Source organism: Anabrus simplex, chromosome 5, assembly GCF_040414725.1.
Source record: "Anabrus simplex isolate iqAnaSimp1 chromosome 5, ASM4041472v1, whole genome shotgun sequence".
In the NCBI taxonomy this organism is placed as follows: Eukaryota; Metazoa; Arthropoda; class Insecta; order Orthoptera; family Tettigoniidae; genus Anabrus; species Anabrus simplex.
Genome location: NC_090269.1, coordinates 153,647,293 through 153,672,232, shown reverse-complemented (window position 1 = coordinate 153,672,232; position 24,940 = coordinate 153,647,293). Strand labels below are relative to the sequence as shown.

General features: G+C 37.5%; 1 protein-coding gene across 1 annotated transcript in view; it reads right to left on the bottom strand.

The window, feature by feature from the left end:
* Positions 1 to 1,808: 1,808 nt before the first annotated feature.
* LOC136874722 (uncharacterized) overlaps positions 1,809 to 24,940 on the bottom strand; it is a 105,605-nt gene continuing 82,473 nt past the window's right edge. The window contains exon 8 of the mRNA XM_067148383.2: positions 1,809 to 1,829. The gene's annotated coding sequence lies outside the window, so the exon portion shown is untranslated. The remainder of the gene's footprint in view (positions 1,830 to 24,940) is intronic.

Here is a 24,940-nt window from a genome sequence, read left to right as displayed (position 1 = left end):
ACTGATTACACCTTTAACCCGCGAATGGTTGCTATATGAGATTTTTTCTCACATTACTTTTTATTGTGATATTACTTCACAGTGATGAAAGGGAGGTGACTGTTCCCTCTTCCAGCTGAGTTTATAACTGTCGTGAGTAGAGCGATTCACAATTGAACGGTAAACACACCCTCCCCAAGTCAGAAAAAAGGTTCCTATGTGTCCGTGCGCACTGCGTGAGAGTTTTTCTCATCGCGCGATTAATAGTGTTGGTGTTATTTTGAAGTAGAGCGGGAGACTTACACTTGTTGTACGCGCTACTATTCGTTTTATGACCACTTTTCGATTTTGAAAATGTTATTGTGTTCAGAAACCTTGCGTTCTACGTAAATATTATTATATATGATCCATGTGTGAGATTCTATTTTTTACAACTTCAGGACGGAGGTTATTTATATGTGCATTGCATACGTTATTTTACGTAGTAATTTGTGTCTTTAATTAACAACTAATCATGTCCAGCTCCATGGCTAAATGGTTACGTGCTGGCCTTTGGTCACAGAAGTCCTGGGTTCGATTCCCAGCAGGGTCGGGAATTTTAACCTTAATTGTTTAATTTCGCTGACATGGGGCTGGGTGTATGTGGCGTTTTCATCATTTCAACCAAATCATGACGCGCAGGTCGCCTACGGGTTTCAAATCATCTGGAGAGTGGAACTTGTCCTCGGACACTTCCAGCGCTAAAAGCCATATGCCATCTCTCTCTCTCTCTCTCTCATACACACACAGCTAATCATTTCATTTTAATCTAAAATCTATAAGGTAGAACTTGCATTTAATTTCAGTAGTAAAGTTCAGCCTTACGCCCCACAAAACTAAAAATGTCATATTTATTTTCATGCGACAGAAAGTCTCACGCGCGACAACTCACGTTACATTTCGGCTACCAACCACTCGCGGGTTAAGGTTTCATATCGCTGTGAGAAATCATGTGTCTTTGCAGTTCAGATCGCCGAAAAAACGCCTTATTACATTCCTCACATTGGTACGGCCTTACACCAGTATGACGTATAATGTGCTCCTGCAGTCTGCTTCGAACACGAAATGTACTACTGCATTCGTTACACCGGTACGGCCTTGCTCCGGAGTGACTATACATATGGTTTCGAAGATAAATTCTTTCATAAAATGTCTTATTGCATTCACTACACCGGTAAGGCCTTTCTCCAGTATGAACATTCATATGGTCTTCAAATCTATAACGTTCAGAAAACATTTTCTTGCACTCACGACATTTGTATGGTCTTATTCCAGTATGACACAACATGTGTTGCCTCAGATAATTCCTACTGTGAAGCGTCTTGCTGCACATGTTACATCGGTAAGGCCTTTCGCCAGTATGAATATACATGTGATTTTTTAGTCTATGCCCCTCACTAAACGTTTTCGTACATTCTTTACACTGATATGGTCTTAATCGAGAATGAACAAGCATGTGTTTACGAAGATCTGACCGGCGAGCAAAGGTTTTATAACATTCCGCACATTGGAACGGTTTTTCTCCCGTATGAAGAAAAATCTTGTGGTCTCGCAGACTACTTCCAGCATTAAATGTCCTGTTGCATTCCGTACAAATATAGGGTCTTGCTCCAGTATGAATAAGCATGTGACGTCGGAGTGTACTTTTCGTAACGAATGTCTTACTGCATTCATTACAAACGAAGGACCTTTCCCCAGTGTGAATAAGTATGTGACGTAGCAGTGTGTCTCGACGAGTAAAGGTACTATTGCATTCATCACAATGGTACGGCTTTTCACCATTGTGGCTGGTTGATACAACGTTCTTCACACTGAAATTCGCAACAATAAATCCAATTTGAAAACAAAAGAACACAATTCCGGACGGAATACATTAATCATATATTCCAATACAACTCTATTTCATGCTTAGGCACTCCCATTCATGATTGTTATTTGTGGTTCAGAAGTTACAAATGTAGGCATTTACTCCCACTTTGCAGATGAAATCGCTAGGTCAGGGATGGCGAACCTTTTCCAACTAGTGTGCCATTTTAAGTCTGGTTTATTATTCTCAACTGTCTACTGTGCCACTTGTTATTTTCCTTTGGAATGGCTACACCCCCCCCCCTCGACTTCCATCCATAATTCCAAATTATGTTTCATAATATGTTATTACATATATATTGTAAAATATTACTTTTGATTGCACGTTCCGTGGTCGTATTTTGTCAATACCGCAGAAATACATTTTTAAATATGTAAGATATAAAATACCTAACATTATTTATTTAAAAAGGTATATTAAGTGCCCAATGTAACACACTTCTTTATTAAAAATTATTTGATATAGAAATCACAATTACTAATATTGCTAAAGGACATTAAGTGAAATATCGTTCTCAACTTCAGTGTGGAACTTGTTGCTGAATCTTAGTAGCCATGTCATTTATGTTAGGTTCATAACTTCTTGTCTTCAATAACAAGCAAGAAGCACTTAGATCTGAACCAAGACGGTTTCTAACTGTTGGCGTTCATTGTAGAAAATAGTGTAAGTAGCGGTGAAGCAAGTTTCTTCATGGCCGAGGCTGTTCCGCTGTTCAAGCATTAAGTTCCCCGGTTTGTGGAGAGAGTATTCACCATCACACTCGATTTTCACCAATGCTTTACCAAGTTGTACGAATTTTTCCCCATGTAATGCTTTCTTGAAATTCAGTCAACTCCATTTCTAAACTGTCAATACCTAACCACTCAAAAATTGACCTTCATATCACTTGTGTGTCCAATATGAGGCTTTGAAATAAAATGCCATAGTTTTTCCAAATCTCAAAATTGGATAATCTTTTGACAAATATTTCTCTTACAAATTTCAAAGTAATGAACATTTACACAACCACACACTCACTTAACTTCACTAATTGACGGCTGCATCTGACATTTATATCTATCAGTGTTGCCATAATGCACGTCCGAATGGAACCTGAATTTAGATTTTCGGTACTTATATCTTAAACTTGAAACATTCTGACTATACGATGCATGAGATAAGTATAGTCTATAGAACAAGACGTGCATAAGAACGTTAATATGTACATGTGGTGTGTCACTGAAATTGTGTTCGCGTGTCACCTAGTGACACGCGTGGCATAGGTTCGCCATCCCTGCGCTAGGTGATACCACCTTTATATAATGGGATATAAATATCACGTTGCAATCTATTCACGCTAATCAGCTGGAGCCAGCTGAACACATTAAACAGTGAAAGAAAATTTAGTATTACATGTGTATCTCATTCATTATTATGATATTCACTTTAGGGTTAAAGTACATAAAGAATCTAGGTATGTAATTCCACAACTTTTGTACACAATATCAAAACTAAGGAAGACTCAAATAATGAGCTTTAATTAAAGAATAAATTACTTTCCTAAGCATCACATATCAATGTGAATGAGAAACGATAAGAATGTACGAAATAATAAATCGGCTATTTACAGGTTTTAAATGTTCCAGCAACATTTGCATATTTCCATAGACACAAATAGTACATAAGGAGATGCAGTTAGTTTCAAGTACACTATCATATATTTTGAAATGTATTTTTCCACAGTATGGATGAAATGAATTAAATATTTTAAGGATGGCCCTAAATAAATTCATAGAATATATCAGTACCAACATCGTCAGAGTCTTCATGAAAAGCGTAAGTCCAATTCGATTACAAAAGGCATAAAAAGTTCAGTGATGACCCCTAAGGTAGCTGTCATTGAGCCAAATAATGTTCTTGTTTCAAGATCGTGCGTTACTCAAACAAATCGGCAGTTGCTCGTAGATGTTACTTTGAGCTGCGTCAACATTCTCAGGCTAGCCTCCAATTGTCTACAACTTGATAGTAGAATCAGCGATACATCCACGAGGAGTGGCAGGCTTATTTGCAATACCAGCCTTACGACTGTTGTTAAAACACGAAAGCCCCTTGAGACATCTCTGTAGGCTATGAATCCAATCTCCTTCAAGACATTGCCAATGACTGCCTTTTCATACGTATGTTTTCAGACCCACTCGGATGCAAATGAATGAAAGCTAGGTATACTCGCAACCATATTGACGTTAGAAGTAACATATATGAAATAAATAAATATAATCGGTGTGACAAACAGACAGGAACAGTAGTAGGAAAGTACTTAAATTTAGAGACAAACGCTAAGTGAAGCGCAAACTCCACGGATACTGTGCGGTTTCTGTCACATTGCTGTCAGATTGCCTTCAAGAGATACTGATGAATGAGTGAGAAGTATTTTTGTTTTTATATCAAAGATTGTCTGAGATCACTAGATGGTGCAGGATATCAGCTAGTGTTTACAAGACAAGCCATGAAGATAAAGACTGTGAGAGAGCTGTAGCAAAGTTGACCATCAGAAAGCAGTGAAGACAGGATATGCAGACAACACTAACACCACCAAAATGCAGGGACCTGCGTTTCAATGATGTGAGGAAGAATTAACACAGTATAACTGAGGGAACATAATGCTATGGATTCATGGGTGATTCTGAGGATCAGTGAGTGCTGTTGATTGAGCTTCAGGATCAAAAAATCATTGGTTCAAGCACAACACAGATTGTCAGATTTACTGAACGGAGAATACAGTAAATTTCCAGTGAGTGCTGTTGATTGAGCTTCAGGATCAAAAAATCATTGGTTCAAGCACAACACAGATTGTCAGATTTCCTGAACGGAGAATACAGTAAATTTCCAGCCCAGAAAGCAATTTGAGAACATCAGAACTTGGTTAATTAATCACAGTGAATCACATCTTGAAATAAAGGGCAGAATTCAGGCGGGCTTATGATTTTATTCTTCCAGCTGACAAATATTAAAAGTAAACTCTCTAACTAAGAAAGCAAGGAAAAATATCCCCAAAGTAATCATATTCTATCACTCTGAAGGATAACCAGCTATAAAAAGTAAATATAGAAACACAGATATTATAGGAAAGAAAATTAGAACAAAAGATAATTGGCTTCGATGGAAAAGACCAATGGACGTGTTGTATCGAGACATGGAGAGCGAATCACCAGTCTAACTGGACGCAGATTTATTCAATGCGCTGGTCATGTGCAAGAAAGGTCAACAGTAAGGGCATTGTGAATGAGACCTTTAGACTACCTAGAACAAAGGTATGTACCCGATGCATTTACTGGACGTATTCCAAAATGGCGCCTACGGAAGGTAGAGACCAGCCAAGGCAAAGGAATGTGTAGCAGAGTATCGATATTTATGTATATTAGAAGGCCATGACTGATTTAAACCTACCACTATGAAGTCAATGTACAACAGAGTAGAATCGATTGGATTGTTTTAGAAAAAATAAGAAGGATCGAACGGATTATTATAAAAGCTTACTTAAAAATTGACTTCGTAACGACAAGACGTGCTGAACATACCTCTCAAGAATTAAGCAAGATTGATAGTTTCTAACGAGAACATTAAGTTGAGACGACGGTAATAGTGAAGGAAACGAAGTGCTAAACCCTGAAATACAGTGAGGATATAAACCCCGGAAATTCGGAAAAGTTCGTCCGGAAACTTATAGGCTAATCGTCTTGCAGCAACAGGTTGACCGAGATGCGAGAGCTGGAGATTGAACTACCGTAATGGTAACATTTTTGATGATGGTGAATAGTTAACACCTCAAGTGATAGAATTATTTATTGAAATACTGAACTTTGACTGTGGTCAGAAGATTATGATATATTTGTGTACATAAATGACCAGACTTAAGTTTTGATAGGAAGATGAAACAGAATTTGAATTCATTTCAGGAATACTCAACCCAGAGTGTTGTGATATGCAAATTTAGATTAGAAATAAGCCAGCGCCCACTTAAAATAATTGATTCAGGAGTTAAGATACTTGTTTTATTAGGTTAATGACTGAAAGTTCACGAACTATTCTTGACATTTAACCATTTCTTTCGCGATTCTCAGTAATTTAATAAATATGTTCTTGATTATGTTTTATATAATTGAATGAGTTCTCATTTGTAGTGATAGACTGTAGTTGTATTTAGTGAATAAGGTACCCGATAAGCGGATATGTCTTAGGAAATGTTGATTGAAGTATACGTATGCGGAGTTCACAATTGAGCATTGAATTACGGAATTTTGAACTGCGTAGGGTGTCACTATTTCTCTTTGGACGCACGTTAAATGGAATTATAGAAAAATTAACCATTTTTCTGGAAACATGGATACCCTGAGACGTTTATCTGACTAGTTGGGAAAATAACTGTGGTCACCCTGACCCGAAGGGTGCAGTTATTTAATTGGCGCTCCAACGTGGCGCAAGAAGAGAAAGACACCGCGGGAACGTCAAATAAAGAACCGCCAAAGGCAGTTATTTAAGTGGTTCCCATACGCGAGGCAACAGAAGAGAAAGACACCGCGGGAACAATTATTTAATTGAGAGATAGGCCCGATAAAATAGGCCAGTAACTTACTGCTGATCCAACATGGGGGTCCGAAGAGATAGGTGGTAGTTGATGAAGATCTAGATGGAGAAAGGCACCGAAGACTGCAATGAAAAGGGCATCCAAAAATAAGCCAGTTATTTTTGACACTCTGATCTGAGGTCAAAAGAGAAAGATATTGCGGAACGTTGAGTGAAGCAAAGAGCCCAACATGGAGTTGGAAGAATCAGATACTTGGAGATTTATCAAGGAAGCAGAACAGACTCGAATGAGAAGCTGATGATTAAATATTAAGAAAATGACGTTTGAGAATGAATATTTTTCAGAAGTAGATTGTCAGATGGAGTGATAGGAGGACATTTTATCCTTTTTCGTGAAATAAATGTAGGTGTTCACATTTTCATTCTTTATTTTAAAATATGATTGAATTTATTCTTGATATTTGGATTAACAATTAGTCTGTAAGTAAATGATGAATACCTCATGATGGATAATTATTTTTCTTTTTGGGGAACTATTTCTGAAATGAATTCAAAGGAATGTGATCAGATTTCGTTGGAAAGTTGCTCATATTTTGACTGGTAGGATGATATCGATCTTCAGGAAGGTCTATATTTTAACTAATTTGAGAAACTAAGTGAATATTTAGTATACAAGACTTGATTGCTAGCTTTAAGAGTGTCTTAGATTAAGAAATTGAGAGATATTTCACATATTTATTGATATTGTGTGATATTAGAGAACTTTGAAAATTAGAGTTGGTTAGGAAATTAAAAAAATTATTCGAAATATTACTGAAATTGACGAGATAATGGCAACTCAGGGAAGAGTGCAAACCAGAAGGGAACAAGAAGAAGAAATGAAAAGAGCACAGGAAAAGCAGGAAGGAATACCGTTATGGTTCCAAGACTATATGAAAAAACAGGAAGAAGACAGACAGAAAGAAAAACAAGAACGAGAGGACGAAAAGAGAAAGGAAAAAAGAGAACGTGAAGAGAAAGAAAAGAAACTGGAAGAAGAGAAACAGAAGGAGAAAAGAGAACATGAAGAGAAAGAAAAGAAACAGGAAGAAGAGAAGGATAGGAGACGGGCAGAGAAAGAACAGAAGCAACGGGAAGAAAGGAGAAAGGAACAACAAGAACTCTTAAAGGAGTTCCGTAGAGAACAAGAAGAGAAACTGGAGGAGTGGCAACAAAAGCAACGTGAAGAGAGGAAAAAGGAACAGCAAGAATTATTGCAAGAGCTGAATAGGAAGCAAGACGATAAACAGAGAGAGTTGACTGAAGAGCTCAGAAAGAAACAGGAGGAAATAAAGGAAGACAACGCGGAAACTCGATTGGAAATACAGAGTAGGCTAGCCGAAATGACTCAGAGTATGGAAAATAAAAACAAGGAGATACATGAAGAAATGGACAAAATTAAAGGACAGGTTACAGAAAGCCAGGAAATCATCAAGAAGTTGAAGGATGAGGAGATTAGCAAACTGACCAGCAATCTCCAAGAACTAAAAGTCAGTAATGAGAAGAAATGGGACGAATTGAGTGAAATAACAAGCGGCATGGAAGGATTGAAGGTCAGACATCAAGAGTTGGAGGAGAAATTCGATCAGGTTCCTGGCATGGTGGCCGGTAAAATTAATGAATTAAAAGAAAAGATCGAGAGCGATAAGAATGAGGCGGACCAGAAGATGGAGAAGACGGAAGAGGAATTAAGACAGATTAGGAAGGAGATTCAAGAAATTAAGATGGAAAACCAGACAACAAAATCCGTCATTTCAAACTATAGCGAAAGGCAAAAAGCGATAGAGATTCAGATTAATGCGAGGGAGACCACACCATCGAGAACAATGGATCCAAGTAGGCAGAGCATAGACTTAGTAAACGGAAGCAGTCAAAGTGAAAGTCCAACCATAATAAACGTCATAAAAACTTATGACGATCGCCCAAAGCATTTCGACAACACGTCAAAAATATCACCTAAGCAATTTCTCAGAGATATTGAGGAACTTTTTCGCGAAGGTAGAATTCAAGAGGATAAGAAGCTGCGCGTGATAGAAAAACATCTAGACGGAAACCCGAATATCTGGTTCCAAGCTTTTAAATATAGTTTCCACAGCTATGAGGAATTAAAGGCAGCGTTCCTAAGAAAATTTTGGAGTCCAGAAACTCAGCAACAACTACACAATCGAGCTTTACGCAAGAAAGTTTTCGTCAACGGGTCAAACCCGATACAGCGACTACTTTTCTTATCAATTTCACAGAATCCAGGACTTAGACTCAGCACCAAGCGAGCTAGAGGCCATAAAAACTATTCAAAGGCAATTCCCACCGGAGGTGCAGAGGTTATTAGCAGCCTCAGATGTTGAAACCGCAATCGATATGGAGAAGAAGCTAAGGCAGATCGATATGACATCCTCATATCCATTGAATAGAAATATACGGAATACGGCCCAAGAGGAAGCAATAAATACCATTATTCCCGAGGAAACAAACCATAGGGAAAATCCCAAGTCAAAGAATAGGCCAGAGAATCATGACGAACAAAGAGAGAAGGGCAAAAAGAGATGTTGTTGCCAGTGCAATGGAAATTCTAATGGGGAATATGAACAGAATAATAGTAGACATAATCCACATTATACGAATAATCCAAGATTTAGAGGCAGTAGGAACCAACAGCATTTTAGAAACAGAACATGGTTTAACAATCGAAAAAGATAAAATAATTATCGTAGGAACGAAGAAAACCGAAGGTATATACAACTGCGAGAGGAAAGACGAAATAAAAGCAGATGGGAAGAAGCAATAAGAGATAAAGATATAAATGGAGACATCGAGGGAGCGGAAAGCCTCGAACTGCAGTCGTATAAACGAAGAAAAGCAGAAGAGGGGAGACTCCAAATACTCCGGAATTCGTAGGAAGTTCGGAGCCACCTGAAAGAAAAAACGCCAATTTCGAACTGAGAAATGAGGAGATATCAAATAGCGAAAGGAATGGTAAATTCAACAAAATTCGTAGTTGGATAATTGCGCAAGTAGATCACTGGGATATTCGACCTGATGACCTGCTTGAAGAAAATTATCATGGCAAGGAAAGAACGAAATTTAGCTTACCCGTAATTGTAGTAACAGTGGCCGACATAAAGTTGCACTGCTTGGTGGACTCAGGAGCAAGTATCAGTGTAATGGCATCAGCGTTTTTCCAAGAGCTTACTAAAAGAATCTATATACCAACAATACCTGTATCAGGAATTAAAATAAGAGGAATAATCCCGGAAAAATCTGTTGACTGCAAGGTGCAAGCATATGTTATAATCATGATAGGAAGACACAAGTTTGAACATCCATTCATGATTATGAAGAGGATAAAATATAATATCATCTTTGGTATAGATTTCATGTTAACGAATCGAATGACCAATGATATGGAAAGACGAGAAGTCCGGTTTCCAGTAACAGAAAGTGGTGGAATGCAGTCTATAGAAACCATACAACTTAGTAACACTATGGACGAAAAGGAACACTTGAAGATTATGGTGGAGAAAATTGATCCTGAAACCATGGAAAGCCGAGGTCAAAATAGAGACGTATATGAACAAGAGATAGATTTAGAACTGATTAAAAGAAATAATGGCTATCGAAGAGGAGGAAGAAGAGAAAACTGAAATTTGGAAAACTATGGCCGAAGCTACAATATCATCTGCAGAAAAGCGTAGAGTATATGAGATTTTGAAAAGCTATATCGAGGTTTTCGACAATAAACCGGGTCAAACACCCAACTTTAAGTACAAACTATTAGTCAACGACTGGACGCCATATAAGGGGAAGTTATACGATGTACCAGAAAGGTATTTAGCAGAAGAAAAATTATTCAGGAAATGATGGCTGACGGAATAATAGTAAAGACAACCACACCTTACTTAAATCCGCTCGTAATAGTAAAGAAAAACAACGGAAAACTCAGGCCGTGTTTCGACGTCAGAATCCTCAATGAAAAGCTTATCCCAGAGTACAATAAGGTCCCGAGGATTAAGGATATAATAAAGAAATTTAGAGGTCTGCAGTACTTCTCAAGCTTAGATTGTACGTCGTCCTTCCATCACATCGTACTGGAAGAAAAGTCAAGGTTACTAACAGGGTGTATGTTTGATAACCAAACGTACGCCTAGTGCAGATTACCCTTTGGTTTGAAGAATAGTTCCGCTGTTTTGATAAGGGCCTTAGATAAGAACTTAACAGATGAAGTAAAAGGATTTGTCAACTGTTATGTCGATGATCTAGTATTTGGCAGTACAACTTTCGAAGAACACTGTGAAAAATTAGAAAAATTGTTGAATAACCTGCAGAAAACCGGATTTAAAATTAACCTAGCGAAATCAAAATTCTGCCAAAATAAAGTGCTTTTCCTTGGACATATAATAGACGGCGAGGGAGTTAAGCCAAACCCGGCAAAGATCAAAGCAATTTGTGATTTCCCACGTCCTTCTAAGGTGAAGCACATAAGACAATTCCTAGGTATGACTGGATTCTTTTCCGACCACTGTAGAGGTTATACAGAAATAGCTACACCGCTTCAGGAACTGTTGAAGGCAAATAACCGCTGGAAATGGAACGAGGAAACTGAAAACGCATTCATAAGAATGAAAGAATTGCTTAGGCAAAGCATCAAACTAGGGTACCCTGATTTCGAAAAAAAAAAAATTATCATCCAGGCAGACGCGTCAAATATTGGTGTTGGAGCATGTTTATATCAAGAGGCAGGGCAGAATAAGAAACGAACGTACTTAGCCTTTACGAGCAGAAAACTGCGAAAACACGAGCTACATTATACAACGACAGAGCTCGAACTCCTTGCCATAATACACGCACTGCAGCAATGGAGACGGATTATTTATGGATACCCCGTGATCATCGGAACGGATCATAAAGCACTAACTTTTGGGTTAAAAGCAATGATGACTAGCGAAAGAGTAACTAGGTGGATGCTTTTCACACAGCAATTTAACATCAGAATTGAACACTGCAGCGGGAAAGAAAATGTATTAGCCGATGCATTAAGCAGAAATCCAGCAGACCATGAAGAGAATATTTTACAGTTAACGTTAGATATTCAAGACGAGGAGTTGTTAAGAAAACTGGAAGACCTTGCTGAATATCAGAAAATGGATGAAAAGTTAAATGTCATCATTGACAAGTTAATGGCTGATGAGAGGGAACCATTGATAGAAAATAAATATGAGATGTTGAGAGGCATATTAACAAAGGTCGTGGATGAGACCACGCGTAAAAGAAGAATAGTAGTACCACGAGCGCTGCAATGTGAATTAATTTGGCACGTACATAAAGTAACAGGACATGCAGGAATCGATAAAGTCATTGGAACACTATCAGAAAAATTCACATGGACATGGCTGAGGAGATCACTCAGAAACACAATTAAAATCTGTGATATTTGCCAGCGGGTTAAACATAACAATTTTATCACTAGTAACCAACCTATCGCCATATTGCCATCTAAAGTAAGAGAAATATATGCAATTGGTATTTTTGGAAAGTTACCGACAGCCAAAAAGGGAAACAAGTATATATTGGTAGTAATTGACGTCTTTTCAAAGTATATATCGCTACAGCCAATTCAACGGGCAAATACAAAGCAAGTTCTACACAGCTTAGTGGAAAAGGTATTTCCTAAAATGGACAAGCCTGAAAGAATATTATCGGACAGGGGAACACAATTCACATCTATGTTGTTCCGAGAAAAGATGAAAAGTATGGGCATAAAACACATATTATGTTCAGTTCGGCATCCATCGGCAAATCCAGTGGAGAGATATATGAAGGAGATAGCAAAATTCTGTAGGATATACTGCAATCATTGTCACTGGAAATGGATTGATGTAATAGAAATAGAGGAATGCCTAAATAACATCGTAAATGTATCAATTGCTCAGGTCCCAAACCTTGTACATCACAATAAACAATCACGGAGAACATGGGACAGTATAATAAACATGTCACTTGAAGAGAAACCAGACATCCAGCAGGTCAATAAAATGGTCCAAGAGAGACTAAAACAACAGTCTGAGAAAAGACTAAGAAGATTACGAAATAAAAGATTTCGCGCACCATTTCAGAAAAACGATGTCGTTTTGATTAAAAAGGCACCAGTAACGAACGCACCAGCTAAAATATGTGCTATGTTCAATCATTTATATGAAGGACCGTACAGAATTGAACAAGCTTATGGAAATAACGCATATCTTATTGTAAGCATGGACGGAAAATACTAAAACGTTCACAATTCAAGTAATATGAAACTATATTTCCCAGAAAACAAAGCTGGCGAAACGATAATATAAGTCCCACGGAGTTACGAATCAAGTTCAGAATAAATATATTGGTGAAGCAGCTGATATGCAAAGAGATAGGCTTGGAGAAGCTGTACAACATCAATTATAATAACAGAATAGTCGATATGATTCCATAGAGAAATAAAATCCATCAATCGATTAAAGAACCATGGAGAAATAGCAGAAATGCATCGTCACATTTGTCGTTCATAGTTCAAAAGAATAAATATATCGCAAGCAATATATTTAATCTGTACTGGGGGAATGAAATGTACCCGATGCATTTACTGGACGTATTCCAAAATGGCGCCTACGGAAGGTAGAGACCAGCCAAGGCAAAGGAATGTGTAGCAGAGTATCGATATTTATGCATGTTAGAAGGCCATGACTGATTTAAACCTACCACTATGAAGGCCGTTGCCTACGCTATAATACAAGGCCTTGAAATGCACTCATGGAAATGGGTGACATCCTAGTTCACCATTCAGCCGCTACGATCGCGTCATTGCTCCCTTGCATTCGCATGTCCGTATATGTCAATAAGTCAATTATGTCCTAAATAAAAAGAACTGAATGTTTTTGCAAGTATTAACAGTACTTTATTTATAGAGCGGTGCTGCATTGGCTTGGATATGTCATTGAAGTTTAAAAACTTTCCTTTTGAGGGGATTCTTATCAAGTTTCAAAACTTTCTCTCTTCTACTTGAGTGGCTCAAAGCAATGTTGTCACATAGAGGTCTCAGGAATTTTCAGAGTATAAAAAGAGGTGGTTTGTCCTCTTTACACTTTCTACACTTAATTTCACTGTTGAACATGTCTTTCGAAAAGAAAAACCGTACACCTTTTAGTACCTCTCTTCGGGACAAATACTGCGTAGCGAAGGTGACAAGTTCACTGCACAAGTGCCACAGACGATGATTTTTGGTATCTGACGGCTCCTCTATCTTGAAAATGAGTAAGACACAACGTTGAACTTTGAGTAGCTGGAGAAGAGCGGTATGTTCTAAACAGTCTTTACAGTCTGTTTGTTCTTTTGCCACACGAACCATAATGTCATCGTATTCCGCTTGGAATCTTAGGTACCTGGCTGAAGAAGAGCTCGATGTCATCGCTTGTCAGGTTCCTGCTCAATGCATAATGCAAATATATACTTATGAGGTATTTTACGCAGGCCACAGTGGATTGGGTAGTCAAGATCTATGCCTGATACATTTCCCTAATGAATCTATTTTACTTTCTCTGAATGCATTTGAATTTTCTTTATATATGACAGGAAATCATTAATTAACTAACCGAGGCGTTCATCTTCAATACTAAAAGATGCTCGCTTGTTCTCGTTCCTGGAATATGTCCCGTGTGAGGTGTTGCAGACGTCATGCGCATCGAACAATTTCATAAAATGCTTCATAAAACAAATGGTTTATTTTAAACTGTATTTAATGTTCTTGGGACAAACCACCTCCACACTTTTCAAACCAGAGATTGTTTCAGGGGAAAATACAATATTTTTAGTTCTTGCTACATTCATTTACTCCAAATTTGTTGGGCAAATTATTTTTCTGGTTGGTATCCTGATTTAAGATTTCTGAGTTTGAAGAAGCCTCTCAAATGATCGCCGGTCACGGTAGCATTGCTTCCAAAAACGTCCAGTTGACAAATTTTGGGATCGCCAGATTCTTATGACATAACTCGGATCAAAACTTAGGAACAGGGGCCTAATTTCATCAACTTGAAGTCGTATCTCATGAGTAATACTTCCTCTGCATAATGTTTCGAACATTGAACATTCACTGGAAACTTGCGAAACGAAATTCCACTACCTTTAATTTCTCGTGAATAAGCCATGACTGGAACTGCGAATGTTTAACATCAGACGAATACATAATACATTCACAACCAACTCAGTTAATAAATTCTCTTAAGGCGCGAACCTGGTAGACAGGGGGCAAGAAAGCGAACCTAGCGGCCCGGCATTGAAATTCAGTGTGACCAATTCGATAGCGTTTTACGGGCTCAATTTCCAGGCCTTGTATTATAACGTAGGCAACGATGAAGGCAATGTACAACAGAGTAGAATCGATTGGATTGTTTTAGAAAAATAAGAAGGATCGAACGGATTATTATAAAAACTTACTTAAAAAATTGACTTCGTAACAACAAGACGTGCTGAACATAGCTCTCAAGAATTAAGCAAGATTGATAGTTTCTAACGAGAATATTAAGTTGAGACGACGGTAATATTGAAGGAAACGAAGTGCTAAACCCTGAAATACAGTAAGGAGGATATAAACCCCAGAAATTCAGAAAAGTTCGTCCGGAAACTTATACGCTAATCGTCTTGAAGCAAAAGGTAGACCGAGACGCGAGAGCTGGAGATTGAACTACAACAGGAGAAAATAATAGCAACGATATCGTAAATAAAGAGGCGATCATTGAAAAATTATACTTCACAAAGGGAAATAAGCTAACTTTGAATATACGATTGGACGAAGCAAATAATCTTCTACTGGCCTCAAGGAATAAGAAAATATTTCTGCAGAGGAAGGCTAGCAAATATATATACAGTTATCAACGATAAATACTAAGACTTCACAGAACCATGATGAATACATACTGTATGTTTCAGAATTGATGTATATTATCTACAGTATTCCTGAGGAAATGATGGCTTGCTAAATCGGCATACACCAACCTGGAGAGAGATGTCGTCCTGGCAGTTGAAACCACCCGACCCGAGAGGAGGAGGTCACTCAACCCGAGCTACCAGAGATGAAGGACCCGTCCAATTCTCGATCCAAGGCCTGTGACCAGACCGTGGAGCAGTTGAAGAAGAGCAACTGCCTGAGATATTGAATGGCGAGCTAAGTAATAATAATAAGTAGTATAATTTCTTATGTAAAGTATTACTAGTATATGCAATAGAACTGAATAGCCCAAGCGTGAAATAATTGAGTGTGCAATTAATATAAGGAAGTGCAGTGTGAAATATTTAAGATGGTATTAACATATATTAAGTCAGTGTGAACTTAAGACGATATCTCGTGATATAATGGTTACGTATTTACTATATTATCTTAACCAGAGGAGTGAGAATACGATTTTAAAAGTGACATAGTGTAACAGATATTTGCAAAGAATCCCGGTTAGCTAAAAAGATCCATGAATGATATAGTACCATCCGAACCCAGATTACGTCATAGAGGGACGCATGTTTTGAATTGTTTAATTTACCATACTCTTTGCTGAATGATTATATTGGAAGAATAGATACCATATTTGGGGTTATGTGTTGAATTGTACGATAAGTCGTGTTGTAAGAAATGAATTCTGCGCTAAAAGAATGTCACGTCTCGTTATATTTAATGAATATTGGAGGTTAAACGCGTTAATTGTAGATGTTGAATAAGTTAAATATAGGTTGAAATGAAGGTTATAGATGAAATAATGGAAGAGTATGTGATGTTTTAAGTGAAATATTGCGCAGATTAATAAGAAATGAGATGTATATGATATAAATAATGTGCGATATAAGGGCACAAGTAAAGCAACTACGGAAAGGAAATATGCCCCAGGGAAGAACTATAGCAAGGTATGGATAGTACAATTATATATATTTAGATGAAGTTTGAGAGTGGTTTGACAGTAGTAACAACTGGTGATGGGTAGATTTATGCATGATTATGTCGAATTCTGAGTGAATGTTGATTGCATGGAAGATGAAACTAGTGTGTAACCAGTATGATAATATAATATTGAGATATCGTAATGAAGGCACTTGCATATATATATAATAAATGCTTATTGGCTGTGTGCATATTGAGCTGGAATACGTTACATTAGAAATTATCTAGCTAGAGTAGGGAAATAATATGAGATTTACATAGGATATCATCAATGTTTTTTTAAAATTTGAAATACTATAAGAGCGAATATTAAGCTAGGAGCCGTATTTTAAATGGCAATGGGAGCAACAAACTTAGTACGTCTTTCCATTTCTCATTTTCTTCACTTTATTCAACACCAACGAACTCAGATAATTTTTAATATAATTCAAATCACTGATATTAGAACTCAGGACACTTTTATTGAAATTCAGATCATTCCTACAATAATATGAATACCGTAATGGTAACATTTTTGATGATGGTGAATAGTTAACACCTCAAGTGATAGAATTATTTATTGAAATACTGAACTTTGACTGTGGTCAGAAGATTATGATATATTTGTGTACATAAATGACCAGGCTTAAGTTCTGATAGGAAGATGAAACAGAATTTGAATTCATTTCAGGAATACTCAACCCAGAGTGTTGTGATATGCAAATTTAGATTAGAAATAAGCCAGCGCTGACTTAAAATAATTGATTCAGGAGTTAAAATACTTGTTTTATTAGGTTAATGACTGAAAGCTCACGAACTATTTTTGACATTTAACCATTTCTTTCGCGATTCTCAGTAATTTAATAAATATGTTCTTGATTATGTTTTATATAATTGAATGAGTTCTCATTTGTAGTGATAGACTGTAGTTGTATTTAGTGAATAAGGTACCCGATAAGCGGATATGTCTTAGGAAATGTTGATTGAAGTATACGTATGTGGAGTTCACAATTGAGCATTGAATTTTTGAACTGCGTAGGGTGTCACTATTTCTCTTTGGACGCACGTTAAATGGAATTATAGAAAAATTAACCATTTTTCTGGAAACATGGATACCTGAGACGTTTATCTGACTAGTTGGGAAAATAATTGTGGTCACCCCGACCCGAAGGGTGCAGTATTGATAATCATTGCAATGCCTCAGTTACTGGGTTACAGTCTTTCTGCAGTGGCGGCATCTAGGATGCCTGTTAATCAATATTGACATGTGAATTGTGCTCTCCAGATATGAAAGTGAAATTCTACCTGCATTTTAAAAGGTGAAAATGGGTGATCCCCCAGATATCTTTTACATACCGACTGCTGCATCAAGATTTCGGACTGCCTTTCCAAACTAGACTGCCCCCAGCGAGGATCAAGCCCACAAACTTAAGGACATGAGTCAAATGTTCTACCACAGGACTCCAAAGTGATCTGGATGAAATAGTAGCAGATACTATGTGAATCGATCAGGTAAGAAAAACTCCACTTGGGCCTGAATGTTCTATGATGCTGACATGTAAAAGATCTCTTATGATGTTAGAGTGTGCACCTGCCGAGTTGCTTTTTTTATTTGCTCTACATCACATGGACACAGATTGATCTTATGACAACGATGACATAGGACAGGGCTAGGAGTAGGAAGGATACGACTGTGGCGCTAATTAAGGTACAGCTAATGCATCTGCCTGATGTCGAAGTGGGGAAGTACAGAAAAACATCTTCAGGACTGCCAGCAGTGAAAATCGAACCCACTATCACTGAATACACGCTGATAGATATGCGAACCACACTAAGCCGCCACTTGCTCTGTAATTAATTAAAAATCATCTATGACGATCAAATAAATTTCCTATCTATCTAGTAAAATAAAATACCAAGTCTAAGTTGATAAGTAGTCAGGATGAACAGAATCTGATCATAATGCTTCCACACAGAGGGGCGATCTCCTGCGGGATGCACAGGGCGAGCATACTCATTCAAGTACCCAGCTCAAAAGATGCAGTCACTTAAGTGCGGCCAGTATCAAGCAATGATATAGATGTTGATTCCCATAGGGAACCTGAAATATTTGTCCCAAATGAGGAAATTTATAATACCAATATAAATGGTCCATTATTGGACATTATAAATTTTCCATCTAACTCATTCCTGGTTGCCAGCATTTCACCTCAGTGCGCTAAGTTGGGCTCATCAGCTGGTAAATAGCATACCCACCAGGACGCATTGCTAGTGCAACCAGGAATGAGTTCGCTGGGAAGTTTATTATGTCCAATAATGGACCATTTATATTGGTATTATAAATTTACTCATTTGGGACAAATATTTCAGGTTCCCTATGAGAATCAATATTATCTGATGGCCATGATGAAAATGAGACTCTTTCATAGTGCATTGGCACTGCCAGTGGCACCAATTAGCCTATGCAGTGGCCTCCACGGTATGCACTAGCCATGCATCTTGGTGGGTGTGCTATTTACCAATGGATGAGCCCAACATAGCACACAGGGGTGAAACGCTGGCAACCAGGAATGAGTTAGCTGGAAAATTTATTATGTCCAATAATGGAGCATTTATATTGGTATTATAAATGTGCTCATTCGGGACAAATATTTGAGGTTCCCTATGGGAATCAACATCTACAGGGTGAACAAAAAATGCTGCACGTGGAGGTCGGCATGTGGTTCCTCTTACAACTGATTGTTTTCATTTTGATCATATTGAAATTCAATTATTAAATGTTAAACATTTAATTTATTGAAACCACTTATTCAATACTAGTTAAGTCTTTAGGACTATGACACTGTCATCTGAAGTTTGAGTATGATACATGTGTTGCCTGTCATTGCAGGCATCATCAGCCATGAATTCTATCTCGAAGTCAGAGCTCTGTGTGGATGCTATACTAGGATTACCCATAAATCAATATTTTTTATATAACAATTGGCACTGAAGTACAAGACATTAGGTCATATTGGAGTGAACAAGACATTCATGTCTTAAGAGTTCTAATGTGACGTCCAACTCATGTTCACATCCAATGGAAATAATATTAACTGTCAACTCTCATAATGCCGGTAATGAGAATGGCATGATACAAGTGGGTTTAAAACATCTGTACATTTTTACAACTTATTAGGAGATTAACTTGTACTAGAAATATTCTTAAAAACTATTTTTACACAATTTACACTAATATATATAACATATGGTACAATTTGGAAATGAACTGGTCGATCTCGTCTTAAAGTTCCAGTGGGACGTCCTACTCATGTCCACGTCAAATGGAAATAATGCCAATACTAAGACGGCAATTGTAGTCTATTGGTATCATAACATTTAAACATTTATTTTTACATTTGTAGGAGATCAAGCACGTTCAGCTTACATGGTTTTTGGAATGGCCTAAATATTCTGTAGGTCAACATCACTTTCTTGAAGAATGAGAAACAATATTAAAGTGAAGTGCCAGTTGGATTGCAAGAATGCTGGTAGAGAGTTTGATCGAGTTTCATTAAATAATGGATTATTACATCTCCATATAAACATTCTGTATGTTATGTTCTGAAGCTTTTTGAAGTTATTCCGTGTAAGCCTGGGGAGTTCAACTGGATTCAGGGTGTAAGTGTGCAGCTAGTGGGTGTGTAGAAATCTGTGGAATAAAACGAAAAAGTGTGTGTTATATTAGGATGGTTTATTAGTGGATTTAATATTCTTGACACTTACCCTTTAGACGTTAGGAGGAAGTCCGGTTGTGTTGCTTGTGTGAGGTGGTCTGAACAGTCACTTTATCTCTGCTTCTCGGCCAACAATGACACACCCCTACAATATGAGAAGCGGAGATAAAGCGACTGTTCAGACCCCTCAGACAAGCAACACAACCAGACTTCCTTCTAACGTCTAAAGGGTAAGTGTCAAGAATATTAAATCCACTAATAAACCATCCTAATATAGCACTCACACACTTTTTTGTTTTATTCCACAGATATCAACACACCCACTAGCTGCACACTTACATCCAGAATCCAGTTGAACTCCACAGGCTTACACAGAATAACTTCAAAAAGCTTCACAACATAAGCAACATATAGAATGTTTAAATGGAGATGTAATAATCTGTTATTTATTGAAACTCGATCAAGCTCTCTACCAGCATTCTTGCCATCCAACTGGCACTCCACTTTAATATTGTTTCTCATTCTTCAAGGAAGTGATGTTGACCTATAGAATATTTAGAGCATCCCAAAAACCATATAAGCGGAATGTGTTTGATCTCTTACAAATGTAAAAAGAAATGTTTAAATGTTATGATACCAATAGACTACAATTGCCATCTCAGTATCAGCATCATCTCCCTTCGACGTGGACATGAGTAGGATGTCCCATTGGAACTTTAAGACAAGATCGACCAGTTCATTTCCAAATTGTACCATATGTTATATATATTCATGTAAATTGTGTAAAAAATAGTTTTTAAGAATATTTCTAGTACAAGTTAATCTCCTAATAAGTTGTAAAAATGTACACATGTTTTAAACCCACTTGTATCATGCCGTTCTCATTATCGGCATCATGAGAGTTGACAGTTAATATTATTTCCATTGGATGTGAACATGAGTTGGACGTCAAATTAGAACTCTTAAGACATGAACGGCTTGTTCATTCCAATATGACCTAATGTCTTGTACTTCAGTGCCAATTGTTATATAAAAAATATTGATTTATGGATAATCCTAGTATAGCATCCACTCAGAGCTCTGACTTGGTGATAGAATTCATGGCTGATGATGCCTGCAATGACAGGCGAAACATGTACCACACTCAAACTTAATATAATGACAGTGTTATAGTCCTAAAGACTTAACAAGTATTGAATAGGTGGTTTCAATAAATTAAGTGTTTAACATTTAATAATGCAGTTCCTCATCAAAATTCACGACAAAAGTTTTTCTTGCAAAACCTAGTCCCTTCAATAGGTTTAACAGAAATGCGAGTTAAGAAACGAGGCTCTGACAACGCTGTTACGGCATGCAGCGTGGCCAAGCACAGGTCGCATGAACTCAGCACTCTGCCAGAGCTGTCTCATTAGCTCAGTGAGATGAGGTAATGCCATAAATGCCGGTTGTGCGGGTGCGCTGATGTTCGAGTTGCGTTCGCGCCAATTTTTTTCAGTTAATGTATCAAATTGTATCCAATGTACACCTGCACTATTCAATACACTATGTTGTGTCTTACTGTTACAGTTACCTTTATTTAAACATTCACACATAACATGAAATTCTTACAGACGTAAACGACCACTTTGTTTTGTCCATGGCACAAATAAAGCCAATACGTACAACATAATAGTGGATACAGTACCACCGTCTCTATCCAATGTGTTACATGGAAACACAATACAGTACAGTAGGTAGGCTGCACTGGATTGCCCATTATGCTACACACAATAATTCCATAGAGTCTTCACAGAGCGGGTACATACACTTACGAGCAACATTCACTTCACAGCAGATGTTCAAACCGACCACCTTGCATTTGCAAACACTTCGCCACTCACTGGAGCATACTTTGCCGGACCCTACGCAACACACCTGCATCCACCATTGCCGAAGCAGCATGCACGCAAGCTATGAGGTCTTGTACATCCATGGGTGGAGTACTATAAACATGTTCCTTTAAGTGTCCCCAAATATTAAAATCTAGTGGGGAACGTGGAGTCAGAACACTGGACCTCCACAACCAATCAATTTCCCTGGAAACGCTTCATTTAACCAGTTACGCACAGTCATTCCAAAGTGTGGCGGTGCACCATCATGCTGAGCAATAACTGTCACCGAACACCACGTGGAACGTTTACTAAAGCGTCAGGCAAAGTATTGCCTAGAAATGTATAATCACGGGGCGCATTCAACTTGTCCGGCAATAGGTAAGGGCCTAAATGCACTCCTCCCATGATTCCAGCCTACAGGTTTATGCCAAACCATGCCTGAAAGCCACGTTCACAGGTTACATGTGGGTTGTGGTCACACCAATAATGACCGTTTTGATGGTTGAAAATACCTTCCCGAGTGAAGCTACATTTGTCACTCCATATCACATTCTTTATAAAATGCTTGTTATCTTCAACTTGCTAAAGCCATTCACAGAACTGTACTCGTTGAATACGGTCTTCTGGCCGCTGGTGTTGAGTTAACGTGTAATGATCTGGATGCAGTTTTTTGTCGTGCAACACATCACCAACCAGTGTTAGAGAGATACCTGGAACTGCCTTGCAATATCACGGGTACTTCGCCAAGGTGATTGGTGAACTGCTTCAAGAATGTCGTCCTATTATTGTGGAGTACGTCTAGTCCTTGGACGACCTCTGCCCACTACTTGTGGACGAAGATTACCCGTTTCCCGCAGACGTTACTCAACTTTACAAACAACAATATAAATATAAGTCACCACCTTATCAATACAAAATTTATTCACATTCAGCTAGTAAATATGGTCAAGACCGGTTTCGACCCCTAGGGGGTCATCTTCAGTTGACATGCATAAAAGATATATTTTACAAAAACATCACATATAATGATTAAAACTTAAATTAAATCGAACTGATCATAAATGTTGGTATGTATGTCTTGGTACATTTGAGCTATTGTATGTGTCAATCCTAAGTTTCCCAGCATACAGTGTCAAGGTAAGTAGTTAGCTAATATACATCATCCATGAAATTACATGCTATTTTTCATGTTATCACTATCTAATTTGGGTTGTACAATGTGGAATGAGATATACATACATTTGTGTAAATTAATAGTAGTAAGTTCAGTAATATACATTAAAAATTGGTTCTTAAATTACATTAATTGATTATTGATCAGTCATATGAAAATGTAGAATTATTGGTTTGGACACTTGTGATTAAAATATTAGTATGCAATACCTTGTTGGCATATATCTTAAATACTAAAGTATCAGTTTATAAAGCCTATTATTCTTATTTTATGTCTTGGAATAGGGTTAAACTTTTAAAAAACTATTTGTTTTGTTGAGCATAAGTATTGGATAATCTTGTTAAATTGGACACATAACTAAAACAGTGGTATATATATACCTTGTTAAAAATACATTGCATTAACGTTATTAATATGTGGTGCTATATATACATTGTTTGGGGTAAAATGGGGTTAACGAGGTTTTCACAACAGTATTTGATTAGTTATAATGTTCCGATATAATGGGTCCATAAAAATATAAAACTATATACAAAATTCGGTTAGATAAGTATTTGTATAATCTGCTTGCAATTCAGGTAATATTTGGTTGTAATGTCTGGCGATATTTTAGGCAGCTACTGTTGTTAGAGCTATTAAGAGTCTTGAATATATTGATGGAGCATGTTCTTCTTTTCGTGTGCCATAATATGTTGAGTTGGTGACATTTGTAAGAACGCGTTGAATGTTATGCGTCCTGGTAGGGTGCACGTTGATTTTATCGTAGAAGCATATATGTTGTGAAAACAAAGTATCTGGAAGTAGAAATAATGAGTGTGAAAATGGTGTGGTATGAAAGTGTAATAGTAAATCGTATGTCGTTTCACTTACGTTAGGTGTTGGAACCGTGCACTCTGTGTAGCTGCCTGTTGAGATCTGATGCGTGTTGCTCTGAGATTATAGTTGGCGACGGTAAAGGGGAGGTTTGGGGGGATGGGTGGAGTGTTAATAACGGGAGTGGGGTTGGAGGGGAGGAGGTCTTGGGGCAGTTGATTTGAACGTATGGATTTTTGTTTATTAATTCTTTTAAGGTAGAAATCTTTTAGTAAGGGAATTACTGCATGAAAAAGAATATTGTTTCTGTCTATGCTTTCATTTACGTTGGAGTTCGGATTGACCTAAATTTATGTAAAATTCTTCTATTATACTGAGCAAGGGACTTTTTGGATTCATATTGAGGATTTGCATGTCACTATTAATGTCCGTGAAATTGTGTTTTTGATCGTCAATGTGCTGACCCATAGCTGAGAAGTGTCTGTGTTTGACGGCATTTACATGTTCATTATATCGTATTAAAAAACTCCTACCAGTAAGCCCTACATAGCTGGCTCGGCAGTCGTTGCATTTGAGGCGATAGACTCCTGAGTGATTGTATTTATTTATGTTATTAACTGATTTGGAATTGTATAGTATGTTGGTGTTATTGCGTGTAGTTTTGTATGCTATTTTTAGACCTTGTTTTTTGAAGATATTTGTGATGGGATGTATATGGTTATTGTTGTAAGTAAACAGTGCATATTCTTTTTTTATCTTTGGTGATTCTGGTTAGCTTGGTTTTCGGTTGGTTTTTGACTTTGTTGATGATCCGGTTTATCATTTCTCTTTTATATCCGTTTTGTTTTGCTATTTCGTGGATTGTATTTAATTCTTTATTTAGATTTTCCTTTGAAAGTGGAATGTTATATGCTCTGTGAATCATACTATAGTATGCAGCTCTCTTGTGAG